The 23,768-nt window shown below is 37.6% G+C and overlaps 1 protein-coding gene and 1 pseudogene across 7 annotated transcripts in view; one reads left to right on the forward strand and one right to left on the reverse strand.

Annotated features, from left to right (window-relative positions):
* Positions 1–23,768, reverse strand: part of CTNNA2 (catenin alpha 2) — a 1,087,950-nt gene that overhangs the window by 716,350 nt on the left and 347,832 nt on the right. The gene's annotated exons all lie outside the window — the stretch shown is intronic.
* On the forward strand, positions 15,843–16,837 carry LOC100687375 (annotated as a pseudogene).

Genomic DNA, 23,768 nt, shown 5'->3' on the forward strand with positions numbered 1-23,768 from the left:
TTTTGTGATTTTTACTTATTGTGTTTATTAACACTCCTAATTTTACAAAATGATATTTCATTCTTACATCTGAAGAAGTGACACTTGGAAAGCATGGCCTTAAAGACAGCAGTCACACAATAATTCATCCCCAAGCACAGGAGGTTAGGATTCTAGTCGTCCATCAAGTCAGTGCTTCATGGTCATTTCTAGTCCTACATAATCATTCTCCCATTACTTCCAATGTTGAACTCTATAAAAATTTTAACTGGAAATAATCCAGGAGTCCATATAGTTCAAAACTACTTCTTCAAATAATACATTTACCTTCCTCACTGCATATACAATTGTTAGAAGAGCCCTGCTTTTAAATCACAGCTACCATCCATTCTCTCCACAAGGAGTTACGTGATCTAAATTTCAGTACAATTGTGGGATAGTGAGTCATTCTTGATGCAGGTTAATACAGTAGGAGGCAGGAAAGAGACCTCTGCAAAGCAAGAGGTTGTTGAATACATTACAGACGGTTTGATAGGTCTACAATTCTGTGCTCTTAATATTATGTCCTCCATCTTATTGAAGAGAAAAATAATGCCAGGGATGTTGTGATATGGTCATTCAGCTAGGAAAGGACCCTGGGATTGAACACAGTTTTTTTTTTTTTTTTTTTTTTTTACTTTAAGCAGTGTTTGTTGATACATCAGATAGCCCACATTCAGTTGAAATCAACCTAATTAATCACAATTACTAAAATATATCTCATAGTTAAGCCATGGAACTCTCCTAAACTAAATAATCTAAGTATCACCTCTCATATTGTTTTCTCTTAAGTCATTCCCAAATTCCTATTGTTTAGGAACTCTCCTAAACTAAATAATCTAAGTATCACCTCTCATATTGTTTTCTTTCACCTGGGTCAACTTGCCCTTCCAACAAATAAATGAGAGTACAGTCCATTCATTCAAAAATGGGTGCCAGTTGCTGTGGGTGTGTGAGGGCACAGACTGAATAATCCTTTATTTCAAGAGATTTACAGTCTAGTCAAAAATAAAACCTAAAACACGTACAATCGATCTTAATTTGGAAAACACTTCAGTGATGTTAAGGAATGATTGAGTGATGGCACTTTGGGAGATGGGAGGTAAGAAATGTTTCTGGAGATTATTCTTCTGCTGAGCCCCCAAACTGTGAAAAGTAGTTGAGCAAGCAAAGTCAGGGGCAGGAAGAGTTCATGCAGACGGAATAGGAATTGGGAACAAAGGCCTGGAGGTAAAGGATATCACAGTATATGAAGACTATTAAAAGAGGTTTACTGAAGCTGATGTGTCAAGTGTGAAGTCAGGTTTGGTGCCTTGGAAGTACCTCGATCAATTCTCCTTTAAGAGAAACTTCTGTGTGAGCACAATTAAGGGACTGCCTCCATCTGCCACACCTATGAATCCACCACACTTGACCCCAGGCAGCCCTTCGCAAATACTGAGCACAATCAGGCCACTCTAGCACAATGGGGACTTGCCCAACAGGCAACCTCTGCTCCAACTCTGGATTTCCCACTGGCCTGAGGCTTTCTCAGAATTGTGTTGAGGCTCTTCCTACAAAATCCTTTTCTTTCTTTTTCTCCTTGCATAGGTGTTTGACCTGCACTAGAGTCAAACATTTCTCCCAGCTGATTCTGGTGGTCCTCTCCCACTTCATCCTTCACAGGAATTCCTCCTTACACATCTAATCATTTGCTTCTCCCAGGACGTGAATGGACCAAAATAGGAAAAGGAGACAGAGTTGGTGAAGAAGGCCCAACCACACCCTGAGAGACTTCTATGCCATGTTAATAAGCTTTCCCTTTGTGAACACTACTTCAAGCAATGAAGAATCATCAAGAGTTTGAAACACAGGAGTAGTATAATCCTGTTTGGTTTTAGAAGGTTTCCTCTGGCAGTTAGGAAAGATAGCTTTGGCAGGACTAAAAGTAGAAGACTGAAGACCAATTGCTAAGCTTTCAAAACCTGAAAGAAAAATGAGGGAGAGTACAAGATCGTGTTTGTGTAGATAAAGTAATGAGTACATATTGTGGGACATATTTAGAATGTCAATCTGCAAAATTTGGAGATATACATCCTATGAAAATAAAGCAGTTGTTGTCAAGGATAAAGCCTAAATTTATAGCATGGGTAACATACACAACGCCAAAATCAACGAGCTCTATCCTGTGTGTCAGCCTCCAGTTTTGTAAAGAAAGATTTAGTAGAACATAGTCAGGCCCATTAATTTACATACTGGCCATTTTCACGCTACAATGGCAGAGCTCAAACGTTCGGACAGGATTGTATGGCCCTCAAAGCTTGGAATATTTATAATTGTCCCTTTAAGGGAACATTTGCTGGCTCTGGACAATTTTAAAAGGTAACAGATGAAGAAGAGGAGGTTTAAGGTGTCTATGAATCATTTAAGTGGAAAAGTCTGGTGGAAGTTGATTATAAGTGTATGAAAACAAGCCATTTATAAAGATGCAGGATCATCAGAATAAAGGCAGGAGTGGAAGCCATGAAAATAGATATGAAATACCCAGGGAAAATAACAGAATGAAGAGTGAGTCCCAGACACAACATTGGGAAGCCCTCAACGTGTAATAGAGAAAAAGAGCCCACAAATGATGTATTAAAGAATGGTCAGAGAGATCTAACTAGATCCTGGAGATTGCATGACCATAGTTGACAAGGGAGAACAGTAGGGAACTCTACAAAGACAGTAAATAAGATCAAGCCTGAAGAGGTCTATCGAGTTTGGAAGCTAAGAAGTGTTTATGTGTCTCTGTGTATCTGTGTGTGCTGTATTTATTACAAATATCTTAATCTGGGCAGCCCAGGTGGCTCAGTGGTTTAGCGCCACCTTCAGCCCTACACGTGATCCTGGAGACCCAGGAATGAGTCCTGTGTCGGGGTCCCTGCATGGAGTCTGCTTCTCCCTCTGCCTGTGTCTCTGCCTCTCTCTGTCTCTGTCTCTCATGAATAAATAAATAAATAAAAATCTTAAAAAAAAAACAAATATCTTAATCCAAAAGCCACATCAGACTCAATGTAAAGTTATAGAAGCAATCTAATGCTGAAACAAAAAGTTCTCAAATTCTTAAAAATAATGTATTTTTTAAAGATGTATTTATTCATTTGTGAGAAAGAGAGACAGTATGAGTGGTGGGAGGGGCAGAGGGAGAGGGAGAATCTCAAGCAGACTTCCTGCTGAGCTCAGAACTCAACATGGGGCTTAATCATAGAACCCTGAGATCATGACCTGAGCAGAAACTAAGAGTTCCATGTTTAACTGAGTGAGCACTCAGGTGTCTCTTAAATTATTTAATATTTTTCTGAGGTTTCTAGAAAACACAACCCCCAAAAAAGAAACAACTAAACGGTATTAAAACTAGAAAGAAGATAAAATATTTTTGGAAATGTTTATACCTATACATTTAGAAAAATGACAATATACCAAAAATATTACTATAAATTTTTTTCATGAAGTCACTTGTGTCAACATGTAGAATTACTTGCCTTCATATATACAAGGAATAGCCAGTTTGAAGACCAAATTTACAATAACAAGAATTGTAAAACAAAACACAGAAAAAAAATTAGATGTTAATTAGATGAAGCAAGAATTGTGCTCAGAGAGATTATATAATTGTCTGGGCACACACTCAGAGCAAAGTGCACACATCCCCTATGGCTCCAGAGTCCACAATCTAGACAACTACACTACATTGTTTCCCTCATGGATCATTTGGCATGTGTGACACCCATTACCAAGAGGAAATTAAGGGGCCAGCTACTTCTCCATCTCAGACACTAAATGGCAGTCATACATGATTGTTTTATATACACTGTAAGGAGGTATGGAAAACAGTGAATAACTACCAGGGACAAAAGCTCTAAAATGTTACTTTACTCTGAGCCTGGGTGGCTCAGTAATTGAGTGTCTGCCTTCAGCTCAGGGTGTGATCCTAGGGTGCTGGGATCAAGTCCCACATCAGGCTGCCTGCAGGGAGCCTCCTTCTCCCTCTGCCTATGTCTTTGCCTGTGTGTGTCTCATGAATAAATAAATAAAATCTTAAAAAAAAATAAAGTAGAACTTTTAATGACATTTATGCCAGTAGAAAGGCTCTAGCATACACCTAACACTAATGGAGTGATTTTATACCTACATATTAAGTTCCCAAAATTCTTAATGCACAGATGAGGAAGGTAAAGTCTTTTTTTTTTCTTTTTTTCATTAGTAACCAAGAAACTGCTTGTTAAAAAGTAGGACAAAATTTGATTTATCATCTTTAGATTTTCTGGCTTTCAATGTGAAACTCTAGAGAATTAGTCATCTCAAATGTATGAAGAATTCTCAAAATGCCAAAGAAAGGCAACAAAGAAAACAATTACATAACATAAACTATGTACTGGCTTAATAATTTGTTTTCCTAAACCTAATCTTATAAACATGGAAAAAGCAAAAAGCAAATGCTAGTGGTATGAGAAAGTCCTATGGTTTCTTTTGTTTGTGACAACACTGCAAGATAAATGTGTTCTGGGATTTTTACTACCTTCATGGTTCAAGGTAGCAATTAAGAAAAATAATAACTTCTATTGTTCTAACTCCTAAATACCTGGCCCTCACCGGCTGCTGTCCACCGTAACTATTTTGGACCAAATAAATAGGAGAAAAAAAAATGTCAGCAGGGCCTTCCCTCTGTCATTCCCTTTCCTCTTCCAAAGATCTTAAAAAAAAAAAAAAAATTCTCAATGAGGAAGGTAACATCAGCCAGGATGTTATGACTTCTTCTAAAGGAAAAAGTCATTCTGATATGGAGTAATTAAAGCAGCGACAATCAGAAAATCACAGGAGGGTTCATGTTAAGTGAGATACTATTTCTCCTTCAATTATTCTGAGTTTTTGCCAGGAAGTAAGAACAATGTGTGGATGTCTTCACTTCCTCTCCCGTACCTTGATCCTGATCTCAGTCTCCTATCTACCTCTGCATATTTAACTTGCTTGCTTGGCCTCAGGCATGTAGCTGGGAAGTCACATTTCACTTCTACTATAGCCCTTCCTTCCCTCATGCCCCTAGTTTAAAATTTCACTATCCTTCTGTTTTTCTGCTACTTGAAAGAGTACAAGACCATGTTGGCTGGTGACAGCAGAGCCTTAAGCCTCGGTGGAATCTGAAGAGACTGAGCATGCCCAGGGAAACCCAAGTTTCAGTTTAGTTGAGAGCTTCATGCTGTCTAAGCCTTTTAGAAATGGTCTAGATCACGGAAGGTCACAGAGAGTCCTAGTGGGGCCAAGGCATGTTAGCACATTTAATTTTATTCCTGTATGATTCTGAAGCACTAATACAATCCAAAACAAAAGAAGCAAGCAAATCCTGCCCATAGCTATAAACTATTAACTCCAGTGTTAATTTAAACAGTGCCTGTTATCCAGTTAAAACTATTTGGCTAGTAACCCCTGCAGCAGTCTCTCCCAGTCTGCCCATTAGAAACAGACAGAGGGAATATAATGGAATTTTATAGTACTGAAAATTGGGAATGAAAGCCATCTACAGACAATGAGGCAAGATCGTAATTCTGACTACGAGGGCTTTAAATACTTTTTTTAAAGACTAAAGTCTAAGATAAAAGCATAAATCAAGACCAGTTTAATAAATTAACCAGGGTTTCTAAATCAAAGGCATGTTAATTGTTCAGTTTTATTCTCCCTGTGGTGTATCAATAATTAACACAGAAACATTTTCATCTTTTTCATTCTGTGCCAAGCTCTCCCAATGAGAATCTTTCTATCTTTACATGAAAAGTTTCTCTTGGCCTAATTGAGGTAACATTTGGAATAGAAAATATTAAGGATATGGAATTCTAATCATCCATTTATTAAGCTACAAACCCCCCCACCCCTTCAAACCTCCATTTTAGATTTGCCTTAATTTTAAAATTGCATAGTACCTTACTGATTTCTTCTCTTTCTTCTCAGGCATATACTTAAACTAATTTTGCCATTTATCTACTTAAGATTATTTGTAGTTAAAGAGCTCAGTTTAATCGGAAATTAATGACAATGATAATGGCTTGATAATTATGCAACACTTCTTATTCTTACATATTTAAGGATTGCTTTTTTGTTTTTTGAAGAGAAATCAAAACCTATATGAATTTCATGCAAGAGAAGAAACTATTTAGGAAGACTTTTTTACTAAAGTTAGAGCATAAAAAACTGAGCAAGAAGTCCAGCTCTGGGATGGTCTTACTGGATTTTGTAACCCAGTGGAAGCTAGTTTCATTTCCCCTAATTCCATCATCTGTGGATATGTGGAGATGCTGTGGACATTTTATGAGCACAGTTTCAAGTTCTGACAAGAATAGTAGTTAACAATCACAGTAAAGCAGGGCAAAGGTAATCATCCTGAGCTTTACACTAGGGATTGATTAGAAAGCAAGTATCTAAAACATATTTAATTGAATCAAATCTTTAGAAGGTCAAAAAAAGTAAACATTTCATTCTTGCCGAAATCTCTCTTGTCTCCTTGAGCTCTCTGCACTGTCAACCACCTTTTAAATTCAGTTCTCAGCCTGTGTGTGTACTTAACTCAGTTTACCATCTACTCCTTAGTTGACTCATCTATGCTCAAGCCCCTGCTTTACTGTGGCTCTCCTTATATCCCTCTGATGGCTCCTCTCGTTTCTTCCTTGATCTCCCCTTGTAGCTGGTAAATTTTAAGGTCCTGCTACTTGTTCTCAGAGAGCTCAACTCATCCCATGCCTTAGCCATCACTGGCTCATGAACAAGCACTTAAGTTTTGACCCTGTCATGGCCCAGGCCCTTATCTATAGCTATAGCCACACACTGGACATTGCCATCTAGATGTCCATCATCTCAAGCATAACACGTGTAAGAACAAATACCTCCGCATCCTCCAAAGCCTAACACCCTCATTTCTATGGAGGAAAAGCAGAAGCAAGAGGGAAGCAGAAACACATCATCTCACTCTAATCTCCTAGTGCGCTAATGAGAAACTAGGCCAATGAGGAATCCTCACTTTACAAAAATGAAGGGAATGCTGCTCACACAAAGTGACTTGCTTAAGACCAAACAGTAAACAGCTTGAGTCTCTGACTCCAAAGCCCATGCACTTGCAGCCTTATTCTCACAGGCACTTGTGTTGAAACATCAGGCATCAGGACAATCTATGACCAGGTGTAAGACGGAACAGAGTTAGATGGTGTGGATTAGAATCCTGACTCCAACTCCTTCTGGCTAAAACTCCCAACTGAGCAAGTTGCTTAAATGATGAGTGATTCCCCATTTGAAAAATAGGAATACCAGTAGTATCAATATCTACACTTAGGGTTGCTGATTAATATGTGTAAAAAGCTTAGAATAATATACAACACGTAGAAATAATAAATATTAGCAATTAAGTTATTTGAAATAGCTTTTTAAATGTATTAATTTATATTTCCATTGTCATTCCATCCTCCACCTGTATTCAGGCCACTATCACCTCCCATTTATTCGACCATCAAGACTCTAAATTGATCTCTTTTCCTGTACAACTTATTCCCTCCAACCAACTATTCCCAAAATTCTGTTGAATTGTATTATACCCCGCTGGCCCCAAACCATCAGTGGTTCCCCCACTACCTATAATCACCAACCACTTGATAATCTATAGATGCTCCAATCTTACTTCATGGCTCTCCAATTCTATTTCTATCCTCTCTTTTTAAAATATGTCAAAATTCCCAACATAACTAAGCAATGGGCTGCATTTTTCACCCCAATCTCAGAATCCGGATGTCATTTTCAGCAAGTATAGCCTAAAGAAATACAAGCTCACAACCATCACTTCCTGTTCAAGGTCCTGAGCCTTCAAGATTCTCAGCAGTTTGATCCCAGTCTCTGCTTCTCTAACTTCATCTCCCAGGACTCCCCTCATGAAGCCCTGGTTCCAGCCAAAGTGGTCTCAGACCACTGCATTCTGCCCCATACGCTTCATGTGTTACCATAGTATTAATTATTCTCTGTTAAATATTTCAGTACCTTCTTCCCTGCTGCTTCCATGAACCTCTTGTGAACCCTACTCAGAGAAGACTATCTTCCAATCTGTGTACAAGGCTCTCTCCTTTAAGTCTCATTACTGAACTCCTTGTCACTTATCACCAGCTTGCCTCTAGGACTCTTGTCTGACATTATCATACTGGTAGTGGTATATGTGCGTGTGTGTAAAGGAGAAAGACAGAGAGGGAGAGAGAGCACCAATTAGGATGCTTTCCTTACACTTTGGTATATTTTGCACCCACCTAAGTACTTCACACAGAAATAGTTGATAAATACTTGCTGATTAGCAGATTTAGGATTCTTAAACAATGTCCTTTTTTGCTACTTTTAACAAAAGACTTCTGGAGCATTATAGAGGAGTAGAGTGAACCTAGTATTTGCAGATGAATCAATATGGGTGGCCCTTCAGTCAGGTATGCACATGTTGGTCTACACTGATGTTTGATGTGGCTCAGTAAGCTTGAGAATCAGAATTACTGGAATGGAGCGTGTATCACCTATCACGATGACAAATGTCAGTTCTGCTCTCAGCATGAGGCAGACTCACTGAGGCAGCCAAATCCTCTGGTTGGTGAACTGCCACAGTAAAACCCTCGGTCCTGATTTATCTAAAAAAGGACCTGTTTTGAATTACTGTACATTGTAAGCTACACCAATAAGCATTCATAATGTGTGCATGTAAGTATAGGTTGAGTATGTGAAGAGGTGAGTGTTTTTGCAAGCAGCAATGTCACAAATAAAAATTATACAATTCAAAGTCTCATATGAAAGTTTGATTAAATCAGAATCAGTTAGCAATGGCTTATTTGCCAAATTAGCCCTGCTATCCATTTTTGTATGGTTTCCAAGCTAAGAATGCTTTTACATTTTTAAATAGTTGAAAACACCCTGGGCCTACAAATATCTTACTTTTCTATCTAAAATTATCTTCCTTATTATACCTTTAAATATAAAAAGATTAGCAACAAGGGAAAAAAATGAAGATATAACATGAACCCAAGAATTTATTAACTAAGTAATTAGTTACTGGACTATCAAAGGTTGAATTTTTTTTTTAAGTTTAATAATAGGAGAAATAAACTTCTTATCCCAGAAATTAGTTACACTATGGGTCTGTGGTTTGGAATGTTAAATTATCCATTTAAAACAGAAAGTCAATTTATATTTCTCAGAAGCAATTATGACTTAATTGCTGTTATCAACCTAATAAATTACTAGGTGATTTCCACAAACTGGTTATACACTCAAATTTCATGTCTGATGAAAGAATAATTGTATCAATATCCTGCAAGTATGAAAAGGAAATTGGTTCATTGGCCACAAGGGAAATGCATACACCTTGAGTGTAAACTCATCTATCTTTTTCTGTCTTTCTTTAAGCAGGCACATTAAAATGGGAAAGAAACAGTTTGTGTCTCACAGGAATAATGTGCAATATGTTAATTGCTTTTCAAATAACATACCATAGCTTGAAAAATATTCTTTGTGCCTAATGAGAATGTCATGTTCTCTTGTGAACTCTGGATTTTGATGTACATCTGTTGGAAACAATTTAAATTACATAGATTCTTTTTATAACACTAGGAAACAGATACCTAAAAAGGTTTAAGGCAACCAAGATAATGAATGCCCACTGGAACATAACAATGTTCATGAAGACATGGAATATCTATTGTAGGGAATAGAGTGAATGGCAACAGTCCAGAAAGTTGAGAAGAAATTATAAGCAGATAAATCACAGCCACTAAGATCAAAACAGTGAGCATATTCATTTATGGATCCATTCAACAAACTTTTATTTCAGGTCTATGTGCTCAGGTCAGGTGCTCACCTGTGCTAACTGTGCAGATGAAAGTATAAATGAGACCTAGTCTCCAATCTCCTGGTGCTCACATTTGGAGACACAGAATATAGAGATACAGTAATAAGTTTAATATTAATACACACAAGTATAATAGTAACACAGAAGTAATAGTGGTTTAGATATTTAGAGAATTAAGGAAAGTTTAAAAAATAAACTACCTGGGTAAGGATGAATATATTACATTAAAAAATATGGAAGGAATTTCAGACAAAAAATATCATGAGAGGCAACATGTAAGTGAAACAGCAATTGTGTATCTGAAGAACAAACAATTATGGCAGAATATAGAATGGAAAGCAAGGAAAAGGAAGGTTAGAAATTAGAGAGGCAGTCAGGGGCCAATTGAAATGGTTCGATGTCATGCTAAGAACTTTAAAATTTATCCTGAAGATGGAATTTTGCTGATAAATAATGTGGAATACCTTATTTACATTTAGGAAAAGCTGGACAGACAGAAATGATGGAATATAGGGACAAAAATTTGGGAGAGGGGAGGGTACCCACTTAGGAAAATATTGCAATGATCCAGGCAAAACACATGGGCCTGAATAAACCAGTGGTCATAAAGATGAAGGTGAGAAGCCTAGGCAAGAATTGTAATAGGAACTGAATTGAGAGGATTTCAAGATGAACGGGAGAGGAGAGTGGATAAGACTTTTAGTTTTCTGGATTGAAGGACCACATTCTAAAAGATTGTATCTTTAGCTAAAACAAGAAATATAAGAAGAAAATTTAGGCTTGTTGGAGGGAAAAAACTAGATTTAGTCTGAACATTTTTTAGATGCTTAAAAGTCAACCAAGTTAATGTGTCACATTATGTGGCTAGACACAGGTCTGGAACTCAAGGGAGGTTGCCAGTAATGTGTAGGGTGCATGGGAGGCCCTTTAGTGGGAACTGGATGGTGTAAAGGACAAACTCTACAGAAAAGCTATATTTAGGTGGCAAGAAAGAAGACTGAGATATCATGGTCCAAGAGGCAAGAAAAAAATGAAGCAAAATGAAGTTATTCATGAAAGTCAAAGGGAAAATGACCTTGAAGGAAATAGTAGTTTGAGTATGCTTTAGGATGTCAAGGGTTACCTCAGAAGTTAAACCTACACATGTGGCAACCTTCTAAGGTCGGTGACTAAGTTTTCCAAAATTCAAGATGAAAGAAATGTTGATTTTAACTTAAGGGCTAAAGCACACAGCAAGTCAAAAATATTTTATTATTATAATTATTTTGTATTATTTTAAATTATTATCAATAATTTTGCATGATCAATATCTTCCTTCCTTCCTTAGATATAAATAAGTTCTGGCAGTAATTAAAAATCCCTTGGCTAGAGGCACCTGTATGGCTCAGTGGTTTAGCGTCTGCCTTTGGCTCAGGTCAGGATCCCAGAGTCCTGGGATAGAGTCCCACATCAGGTTCTTTTCACAGGGATCCTGCTTTTCCCTCTAATTGTGTCTCTGCCTTTCTGTATGTCTCTCATGAATAAATAAATAAGATCTTTAAGAAAAAATTCACAAACTTATATATATAAAAAACAAACAAAAAAACTTGGCGAAAATGACTGACTCATATGGCCTCATCTACTATCTAGCAGATACGTCACTCATTTAGTCATTTAACAAATGTTTATTGAGAACTTACTAAGTACCAAGAAGGGTTAGCTACTAAATGTAAAATTGCTACCACAAAGTAGTTTTTTCTTTCTTTTTTTCCCCCCCATGGGACACAATTCAAAAACATAAGAATCTTTTTAAGATTTTATTTAAGTAGTCTCTACACCCAACGTGGGTCTCGAACCTACAACCTCAAGATCAAGAATTGCATGCTCCACTGACTGCCCCAAAAGGAAATGAATTATTAAAACACATGGAAAACGTGGACATCTACCACTTCTTTTAATGGTTCATGAAAACTCTACGTGGAAAGTTATGGGTTGGGGTTGCTTGAAAGACAAGAAAATTCTTGTTACTTTTGAGCCATCTGTTAAGAAAATCCAGCTCTGTTAACTTCGTTGTCTGCATAAATGCTATTTATCTAAATGTGTACCACTAATTGTTAGTTCGTTCCTCTTAGTCTCTGTTTGTTTAGGCTCTTTCAGTTTATCAATATTGCTATGTTCCTTTGGCCACTGAGACTCCTCTTGCTATACCCTATAGCTCTTCATCCAATGAAAGAATTAATGGCTCCACTCTCCTACCAGTTATCTGTTCTGCACATGGCACCTGTATAAGGGCCTGCATTACATGAGTTCAAACTATTAACAATGTACATAGTTTTGCCACAGCTATTAATCTGCTAGAATGTTCTGCTCTAGCCTGGTATCAGTTAACTGATGAGAAAAGTAGTCTTTCCTTACTATAATTTACAAGGCTGTGCAAAGCTTAATTAAGTAGGGCACATAGATGGAAAGTTACTTAGAAATTACAAAGGATCTTTCCACTTCCCTCTCAGTCCATTTCTGCACGCAGACACTCCCCGAGTGCTGATTTTAATTACTCCTTACATAGGAATGTAAACAGTGATCACTAAGGGATGACTATAATATATAGCAATTATTCTCAGGTAAAAGTAACCTATGAACAACTGATATTTGCATAATTACAAATGCACACTCATAAATGAAAACACAATAGACTTAAGAGGACAAAAAAACTGCAGAATTAGGATCACTGATATTAGGAAAAGAAATAAATGCGAGGGCAGCCCCGGTGGCTCAATGGTTTAGCGCCGCCTTCGGCCTAGGGCCTGATCCTGGGGACCCGGGATCAAGTCCCACGTCGGGCTCCCTGCATGGAGCCTGCTTCTCCCTCTGCCTGTGTCTCTGCCTCTCTCTCTGTGTGTCTCTCACGAATAAATAAATAAAATCTTAAAAAAAAAAAAAAAGAAATAGATGGGAAATCAAAGTTACTGGCAATGATTTGGGAAACAATTCCTTTGAAGGTTTTGGGTCTAAAACAGATACACAACGATCTATACATTATTTTCTAGCAGAGTTTTCACCAGTAAAAACAAATTAATTTGTTTTTTCAAGTGTGTGGCAATCTGACTACTGTGTGCTACTTATCTTTGATTCTGAATATCTAATATTACAGAGCCTATTTTAAGAGATCGGCCAATATCAACTGAATTTACAACATAAAATTTGTTGTACAACATAAAATTTGATCAACCAGGAGCAGCAAATTTTGAAATTTAGTATCTAATGTTTAGCCAAAGAGGTGAATGTAGATTATTTTCCAAGAATAATTAAATTATAAAAAAAGTTTCTAATGTAGCAATTGAATAAAAACTATTTCTCACTAGCACCCAGGCTAATGTGTAGTTTTGCATCAACCACTCTACAATGTGGTTTTTTACAGGATTTCATTAATTCTCCTAACAAACCTCTAATGGTCACATTAGGCCCATGTTATCTATGGAGACATGGAAGCTCACAGACCTGCTCAGGCACCAGGAAAGGTAAAGAAGAAACCAACTAAGTCCCATTTGAAACACAAAGACCAATGGCTTCCTCTGCTTCCAGACCCATGAGCAACAGCTGATCTACCTGTACTGAACGGGGAGACCAGAAAGAACTTCAAATTTTCTTGTTAAGCAGAGCAGAAGAGAAGCATGAACACTTCTGGTTTTTAGAAAGACAACTTCAGTAGTGATGTGAGGAAATGGGTTGAGGAGGGATGGAAAGAAAACCACTTACTAGGCCACTGTCAAGAGGAGATTTGTCAGAACCATATCCCAATATCTTAACTACCAATCATAAGTGAAAAATGATCAAGTTGGGGGGGGGGGGCTGCAATGGAATTTTTTTCCTCAAGGAATTCCCAGTCATATCATCAAAGTAAGACTTGTATTATGACCATAATAAAACATGATGTAGGCTAACAAATGGGGGCAGCTAAGGTGCTTTGAAAATTTCAGTGTAAGAAGGAACTTTATTTTTTGTTCAACATTAGAGCTTCCCCAAAATAGAACAAGTAATTTCCTACAATGGTTTCCTCCCAATCATTTCTTGCAAAGACAGAAAATTCACCTACTAGGGATGCTGGAGTACAGACTTTCTATCTTATGGTATGTGAACATGATGGCTTCAAATATCTTTACCAGCTTTGAAGTTTTATAGAGCTATGAATAAAAAAAGGTCTTAGTAGTAAATTAGCCCCAGAAATGAATAGATTACATGAATTTCTCTCACTCTTACTCTTCAGAAATACCTAGTGCCTAATCATCAAAATGTCCCAAGTTTTCTTTGTTCACACCATCTAATTGAACATCACTTTCCCCCCACATTTTAAATGTTTCTTAAACTTTAAAAAATGCTCAAAAAGTAGTACTCAATATTATACCATGATCAACCAGGAACAAAACTTTTTTTAACACTAAAATTGAGAATAAGTGAGCATGGATTACTCCAAATTAGGTAACTGATTAACCATCTAGTTGCAAAGGCAATTTTTTTTTTCCCCACACATACTCTTACTGTGTAAAGACAGTATTTGGGGAGATTTTGTTGCACCTACATCCCTTCATTTAATAACCCTTTGGACTATGCAAAACTAGCAAATTTATAGGTGCTTTGGTGTCAACCCTTTTATAGATCTTTAATTCTTAGTAAAAACAAGGGAAAGAGTATCTGCTATTTGTTTAAGTACATATAGTTAAGCTGATTTTACCCTTTAACAATTAAGGAATCTATGTATCTGAAGGAGAAAAAGTCAGAGAGAGAATACACATAAACACAGCAAATGGGGCAAAATATTAATAGGTGAAGTTAAAAGAACATAGAGGTATTCTTTAATATTTTTATATTTGCAGTATATCTCTGTAAACAGTTTTAAATTTCTCAAGTAAAATATATTCTTTTTAATTAAGGGATATTTGTGAAAGTATAAATTATAATGTGTATATATATATATATATACATATATATATATACACATACACACACACACCCCAGATGTTTATATATAAGCATAAATTATAATGTGTATATGTGTGTGTGTATATGTATGTAACACCAGATGTTTATGGGTTTGTTTTTGGTTGTGGTGACTATAAGCATTTTTTCAATATTTCTTCCTAAAGTTTCTCATTCATGCAATATATACATTCAGGCTTATTGGGTATTATCACTGCATTTTTTTTTCACATTTACCTTACTGCAGGATAAGTAATTTCTTAGATACTAGAATGTTAATATTATGTCTGCCTTTGCCTTGTATCACTTTAGGTTTATTTTGCTGCTCCATATTTTAAAAGTGATTCTGGTGTGTAGGTTTGAGAGAATCTGAAAAGAAAACCAGCATGCATTCACAGGCCAAAGGGCTGCCACCACTCTGGAGGTTGGTGACAGATCAAGTACATTATCTTTTCCAACCTAAGAGATCTACTTCAGATCTCCACAAATGTTATCTTTCTTCACATCTGTCATAGGACTCTGTCAAAAAAAAAAAAACAAAAAAAAACAAACAAAAAAAAAAAAACTTTTCCCCTGGTTGATGTTTCTGTGCTATGCTATGCCAAACACAAGACTCTTTTGAAAAAATGTGGGATTTAAAAATCTGGATCATTCATTCAAGTCAATACATGCAAATATTCTTCACAATGATATTTGTTTTCAGGTACAAAAGATTCTTAACTCTTGTGCAAATCTGGTCAGTTTTGCTAGATTTGGAAAGTATCCTAGGGATCACTGCAGTCAGTTCAAACTTCCCAACTAGAATTCATTTGGCCTTCCAAGTAACAAGCATAAGCATCTCCTGGAAGAAATGAAGCTGTGGAATGTATTTAGAACAAAAAGAAAATAGAAGGAAAGATCTAAGCCTTTTTCTTATATAGAAAAAATTATGGTGATTCCTGGGGTTCAGCGATCGGTGGGGTGTGCCTGCACAGCTGTGGACGCCACAGGTTTTTGAAACATGAATCCTTCACTCTTCTTGACTGCCCTTTGCTTGGGAATAGCCTCAGCAGCTCCAAAACTTGATCAAAGCTAAATGCAATGGTACCAGTGGAAGGCAATGCACAGGAGATTATATGGCATGAATGAAGAAGGATGGAGGAGAGCAGTGTGGGAGAAGAATATGAAAATGATTGAACTGCATAATCGGGAATATAGCCAAGGGAAACATGGCTTCACAATGGCAATGAATGCCTTTGGTGACATGACCAATGAAGAATTCAGGCAGGTGATCAATGGCTTTCAAAACCAGAAGCACAAGAAAGGGAAAGTGTTCCAAGAACCTCTCTTTGCTGAGATCCCCAAATCTGTGGACTGGAGAGAAAAAGGCTATGTAACTCCTGTGAAGAATCAGGGTCAATGTGGTTCTTGTTGGGCTTTTAGTGCAACTGGTGCCTTCGAAGGACAGATGTTCTGGAAAACAGGCAACCTTGTGCCACTGAGTGAGCAGAACCTGGTAGACTGCTCTTAGGCTCAAGGCAACGAGGGCTGCAATGGTGGCCTGATGGATAACGCCTTCCAGTATGTTAAGGACAACAGATGCCTGGACTCAGAGGAATCTTATCCATATCTTGGAAGGGACACAGATACCTGTAACTACAAGCCTGAGTGTTCTGCTGCCCATGACAGTGGCTTCGTGGACCTCCCTCAACGGGAGAAGGCCCTAATGAAGGCAATGGCTACTCTAGGGTCTATCACTGTTGCTATTGATGCAGGCCATCAGTATTTCCAGTTCTACAAATCAAGCATTTATTTTGATCCAGACTGCAGCAGCAAAGATCTAGATCATGGTGTTCTGGTGGTTGGCTATGGCTTTGAAGGAACAGATTCAAATAATAAATTTGGATTGTCAAGAACAGTTGGAGTCCAGAATGGGGCTGGAATAGCTATGTAAAAATGGCCAAAGGCCAGAACAACCACTGTGGAATTACAGCAGCCAGCTATCCCACCGTGTGAGCTGATGGACCACAAGATTAGAGGACTTAAGGACAGCATATCTGGAGGAATTTTATCTTAAAACTGACCAAACCTTTATTGTGTAAGATAAGACACTTGAATCATTGAGGATCCAAGTTGTGATTTGAATTCTGTGACATTTTTATCAGGGCAAAACATTACTACTACTTTACTGTTATATATGGCTTTATAATGTTGAAGACTCATTACTTAATTCTAAGACTTTTGACTTCTCATTTTTTTCAAAGGATATATAAAACCTTAACTTTTTTTTTTAAACTTTACGTTTTGAAATAAATTTTAATTTAAAAAAAGAAAAAATTACGTACATTATGACAAAAGCTTATTTTTAAGATTTCCAAACATACGCCAAAATAATACCAAAGAAAATAATACCAAGATGATTATCAGTTTAGTAGCCTTCAATGATCAGAATAAACTTAAGTGTGAAGAAGGTTATAGAAGATGACAGAAGACATTTCAAACAGACAGATGCACATGTGTCTCATCCTTTCCGAGAACTGACTAAAGTACAAGCCTGGGAGATGAGAAGGTTGGCTCCAGAATTTCTTCATTGGATAGCTGTAGGAGATGCAAACTAGTAAAAGACGAGGACGATAGGACTGGACTCAAAACTGTACCGGCCAAACAAGCATATTCTTCTACTTAGATTGCACCATTATTTGGGGGTATCTTTAGGGACTTAGAGATCGAGAGGCTAGCACTTTCTGTACCATTCTTGGCCAATACCAGCGAAATGGAGACTCATAATCATACTTTGGCTATGAGAATAATTATTTGTGTCACTCTGAACTAAGTGTTTAGGTTCTCTGGAAATCACCTTCTGCATTCATGAATGGGGTTATATGGACTCAACAATAAAAGGAGGCTATTAGTAATCTTTGATTCTCTGCATCATCCAAGTATTAGAAATTCCCTCTGATTTATAAGTCTATGTTCTACTCTAGGGATATGGATCCATCGTGCTCCTCATCACAAAGGAGGGGTTTAATTCCGAAGGTTTTCAAGAGAGTACTAGTGATAGAAAAGCTGAACATTAAATGTAGGAATTAATGTCTTTTCACACTGTTTTTTCCTTATCTTTTGTATTAGGCTTTTTTTTTTTTTAATTTATTCATGAGAGACAGAGAGAGAGAGAGAGAGAGAGAGAGAGAGAGACAGACCGACAGACAAAGACACAGGCAGAGGGAGAAGCAGGCTCCATGCAGGGAGCCTGATGTGGGACTCGATCCTGGGTCCCCAGGATCAGGCCCTGGGCCGAAGGCGGCGCTAAACCACTGAGCCACCTGGGTTGCCCCTGTATTAGTGGCAAGTGTCATGTCTTGTTAATTAACTGTGGCAAAAAGATATCACTTGGGTAGAACATGTTGTTAAAAAGTAATTACACAAGGGATTCAATACAATTCAATTACACAAGGGATTCAATAACTCTACTACTATTTAGCCAAAGAAAACAAACACTAATTTGAAACAATATATGCTCCCTTATATTTACTGCAGCATTATTTACAATGGCCCAGATATGAAAGTAACATAAGTGTCCATCAATAGATGGATAAAGAAGATGTGGTATGTATGCATAAGTTTGTAAAGACATGCACACACATAAAATGGAATTTTACTCAGCCATAAACAGAATGAGATCCTGCCATTTACAACAATACAGACAGACACAGAGGGTGTCATGCTAAGTGGAATAAGTCAGGCAGAGAAAGACAACACCGTATGATTTCACTTATATGTGTTATCTAAAAAAACAAACCATCAAGAGACTCTTAGAGAGTACTGGTGCTTGCCAGAGGCAGAGGGTAGGAGGATAGGGCAAAACGGTAAAGGGAAGTGAGAGGTTCCATCTCCCGGCTTTAAGTCACAAGCATGAAAAGTACAGCAACAGGGAATACAGTAAGTGACACTGTAATAATGTATGGTGACAGAGGGTAACTATGCTTATTATGGGGAGCACTGTATAATGCATATAATGCACTGTTGAATCACTATGTTGTATACTTCAAACTAATATAACATTGTGTATCAACTATATTTTTAAAAAATTTAAATTCGTTCTTGGGCCAGGTGGAAATTTAATCTATGCTTGGAATTTCTCCTGGGATGTAGAATTGCTTTTTATTTCAGGATTGCTTACATTTTGGCCAAACCTTCCTTGGAAGCTATTATATATTAGGGTGTGTATGTGGCCAAGGGAGAGAAAATGATTACTTTATCTGTAGCTACTGTCAAGGGATATTAATGACTTTTCAATCAGGAACCACTCCCTAAGTCTTTTCTAGGGAATAGTTTCTATACTAACATTGGATGGAAGGTATCTTTTTGATATTTCTGTTAAGGGAGGCAAGGAGGAAAAGACAACTAGCGTTTATGAGTGCCTACCAAGGTTGAGGCACCTATGAATGTTCACCCCATGTAACTATTATCACCATCCTGATGAGTCAACGTTATTACTCCATTTTATAGCTAAAGAAGTAGAGGCATAGAGAGAAGAGGTTTATGGTCAGATTCAGACACAACCTTGTTCTGTTTGTCCTACGCTACACTGCCCCATTGTCCACAAGTATGACCACTGTAACTAAGATGACCAGCATGGGACCCAGTCATGCCCTCAGCGATATTGGCTGCCTGACAATTTTATTGCCACACATGCATCTGTGGGTAACCATTTCCCGTCAGCCTTACCTTAATGGACTCGTACAAAAAGAACAAAACAAAGTACCAGAGAACATTTGGAGAAATGAACAACAAAATTAAACAGGTTATAGTAAAGTTTCCAGAAAATACTGCTGGATAAGTTCAGGATATATATTAAAGAGTTTGGTTAATAAGAATTCAAAATTAGTGTTTTCAGTGGGAGGGGCAACATGATTACTTCACATTGGAATCAAACCAAATGCTATGAATGAGTACTGAAAACATCCCTGGTACCAGAACAGGGGGAGCACATGAAAGGAAAAGGTATGATGCTGAAGGACTAAGAAAAGGACTTCTAAGGTAAGAAATCATTAAAGAAGCTAAGACTGAGAAGATCAATATTTTATTTTTTTTATTTTTTAAAGAGTTTACATGTATGAGAGTGTGAGTGGGCAGGGGGAGGGGCAGAGTGAGAAAGAGAATCTCAAGGAGGATCTGTGCTTGAGCACTAAAATCATGATCTGAGCCGAAATTAAGAGCTGGATGCTCAACCAACTGAGCCTCTCACGGGTTCCAGATCAGTCTTTTAAACTATATTTTTTCATCACTAAATAATTCACTAGATAGAGTTCATTTGATTCCCAAGTTTTAAAGTATGTCTAAAAATTAAATGACAATCAAAATGATATTTGCCATCACGTGTTTAGACAATTTAGAATATGATACATCAATAATTATTTGCATTTAGTACTAATTATTTGAAATAAAGGTAAGCTCAGATGCACAGAACCTGCCAATATTCTCAAAGGAGAAAATTATTCTTGGAGGAAAAATATAGATTCTGATATTTTCTCTCACTAAAAGAAAAGAAGATTGAAAACAGTGATTCCAATTAAAGACAACAGGGAGGCAAATAAGGATTTGAGTTGCAACTTCCAAATATTTCAAATCCTATTATTTTTTGCTCAATGAGTTTTTATAGCTCCATATTTACTAACTGAAATGTAGAAGAGAAAATTAAATTGTCCTGGGATATTTCCTTGAAGTAACTATTTCAAAAAATGACAAAAAAGTGAATGATACTATTGAAAACATTCCTAGGTTTATAACACCTTAACAAACTAAAGTTGCTTCAGACAAGAAGCTAACAAGAGGTGTCAATATCCCACAGTTAAGGTTTTTGGAGAGTAAATGAGGATATTGGATAAATGGATCCTGGGGAGCGATGTGGTATGGCTCAGGGAGCAAAGAATATGTTGTTGATGTTGGATGACCTGGTCCCACACTCAGCCAGCAGAACCACCTCAGCTCTACACCTTGACTAGAACTTCCCTTTCAACAAATTCATCTACCTTTCTATCCATCCTCACCACTTTCCCAAGGCTGTAGGTCTTTCAAAAAGGATTAATGCAACTTCCATTGCATGATTTTAGCATACAAAATGGTACCTTAAAAAAACAAAACAAAACAAAAAAAAATGGTACCTTAAGCTGATTTAAAGTTCTGTGAAGGCAGACTATACCCTCCCCATATTGATATCATGAGTCTGGGCCCACAGTTTGTATTTAGGTTGTGCTAGATTTTACAGGTATTTAGAAACCCACTGGAGTGTTCTTGATGTTCTATTTGGCCACCAGATGTCAGTATATGATAAAGAATCCTGTAACACCACTGTTAGTTTCTAGCTAGAAAGGCTTAACAGGCCATTTTGAGGAGTTTTAATTTGCCCAAATAGAAAAGAACAGAAAAAATTTAGAGGCAGTCCATTGGGATAAAATATAGAGAAAAGCTGAGGATCACTGGACCCTACTATCCCTCAGTTATTGATACTATGTCCTATCAGAGGGGAAAATCTGTCTCTATTTTTTTTTTTAAGAAGCATGTCTAAGAGTTTGTTTCTAACAAGTAAAATGTGAGTTAGTAAGCACAAACTAATGAAAGCTCAATTACACATAAATAAACTAAATTAGGAAAATTCTAGATGTAGAATTTAGATTTAAAATGTTCAAAATATGTATCTACATGAATTATTAGGCTTCTAATAATCATACTGTTGGGTAATTGATTAAGAGCTAGAAAAAAAAAACAGCACAAGGAAGTTATATCATACTAAAAATCAAATATCCCACAAACAACTGAAACTTCTTAAGCCTCCTTATTTGGAATTAGAAGAATTTTTGGCCTTTTTAATTAACTAAAGCTTGCTATATAAAATATTCAGTTTTGATATACAAAAATAAGAAGTCTGGTTCTCAAGGACTACTGATGCTCCTCCCTCACCATTGCTCCCAACCATCCACTCTTCCCATGCCTATTCCAACAATGGACTTAGGACATTGATAACCTCTCACCTTAACCATTCCCACTGCACTGCAGCTTTGTCCCTTTGGAATCATTCTACATACTGCAGCCAGGAGGAACTTTAATAACAAAAATTTGACCATTCATTCCTCTGCCTAGAGCACCAGCAACCTCTTTTTTTTCTAAGATTTTATTTATTTATTCATGAGAGACAGAGACATAGGCAGAGGGAGAAGCAGGTTCCATGCAGGGAGCCCGATGTGGGACTCAATCCTAGGTCCCCAGGGTCATGCCCTGGGCTGAAGGCGGAGCTAAACCACTGAGCCCCCCAGGCTGCCCCACCAGCAACTTCTTAATGTCAGGTTGAAGCTCAGTCCCTTTCAAGGCCTACAAAGCTCTCCAGGATCTTCCTCCAGCTTACCCACTTAGCCTGGTTTCTCCTCATTTCCTGGGTTCCAGAATGGGGTATTTTACTGAAGATTGCTTCTGCATGAAATGGTGTTCTGAGAAACACTCTCATTCACACTTTAGCATGTTAATTCCTACTCACACACCACCTCCTCACACATCACTCTTCTATTATTTCTCTGTCCCTAATCTTATCACACACACCCAGTAGGTTAGGTGCATACTATATATGTATATGCATGTCATATCATTTATGCATTACGGTAACTATAGCTGTTTACTAAGCATTTCTCCTTTATGCCTTGTAGCCCCTCATTCTTTTATCTCATTTGGCACACTGTAAAAGCTCTTACTGATCTTAGCTATCCTAGAGCTAAACCTTATTCCCAGGCTCAGAGATACCATCTCAGCAACCCAAGGTCACACTTTTTTTTTCCTTTTTTTTGAAATTTACAGAGCTTGGAATAGCTGCCATATACCACAATCGAAGTCCTGGGCTCTTCCCAATGTCCTGGGCTACTTCCAAAGGCCATTAAATGAGAACCATTTCATAGGAACATGGCAGAGATCATTAAAGAGTACTAATAAGGGCGCCTGGCTGGCTCAGTCAGCGCATATGACCCTTGATCTTGGGGTTGTGAACTCAAGCCCCATGTTGAACATACAGCTTACTTTTTTTTAAAAAAAGTACAAATACAGTATTGAAGAACATATATAACAACTATAAGCCTTGAAAAATACCGACATAAATTCAGACAGGCAGAAAGCTGCTGAATTTGCCTGTTCCATCTTTTTTAGTACCTGAATTAGGAATCCAGAATTTCTTTCCCGAAGCTAAAAGGTTCTGCTTACTGGCTTTCAATGTTATGCATTTGGCCTCCTGCTTGCTAATTGCTTTAGGATATAAGTTACATCTCGCATTTTCCTCATCAGTGTGTTTACAATATTTTGCCAGGGCTTTCTCCTTTCTTTTCTGTCCTCATTCTAATGCAATACAGAGGAAACATCCTGTTCCTAATCTACTCTGGGTGCTCCCAGATGTCTGCAGTCGAAGGACTTTGTAGAATGTCAAAGAAGGAGAGGAGATCTGGGGTAAGCCTCCTTGATAAATGACTATGCTGATTTCCACAGCAAAAGGGAGCGTTAGAATTGGGAAGGAACTCAACAAGATGCTCTGTGAAAATGTATTTCTCCAAGTAGGCATTCCATCTTGCCTGTTGTTGGAGAGATCATAAAACCCTTGCAGAATCCCTGAGCCAGCCGGAATTCTGGTTTGTGGCTCCTTGAGGAGCATCTAAGAATTAATCTCACTATTCAAAGCTGTAAGAGTGAAGTTCGGAGGAGGGTATCAGTTGAAAACCTCTACTCCTGCAGCATAGATCTGAGGTCATGCATTTGGGCTTCTTACCTAAGATACCAGTACAGTACTCCAGGTTTCTACTGGACCTGCATTCCCACCTTGGATCCTAGAACCTAGGCCTGGGTTGTTCTTACTCTTGGGTGTCCAGAAACGGCCATGTCCCAGAAATGGGCTGGAGTCCTGGTATGAAGTGAGTTA

The sequence above is a fragment of the Canis lupus genome, chromosome 17 (assembly GCF_011100685.1).
Source record: "Canis lupus familiaris isolate Mischka breed German Shepherd chromosome 17, alternate assembly UU_Cfam_GSD_1.0, whole genome shotgun sequence".
Classification (NCBI taxonomy): Eukaryota; Metazoa; Chordata; class Mammalia; order Carnivora; family Canidae; genus Canis; species Canis lupus.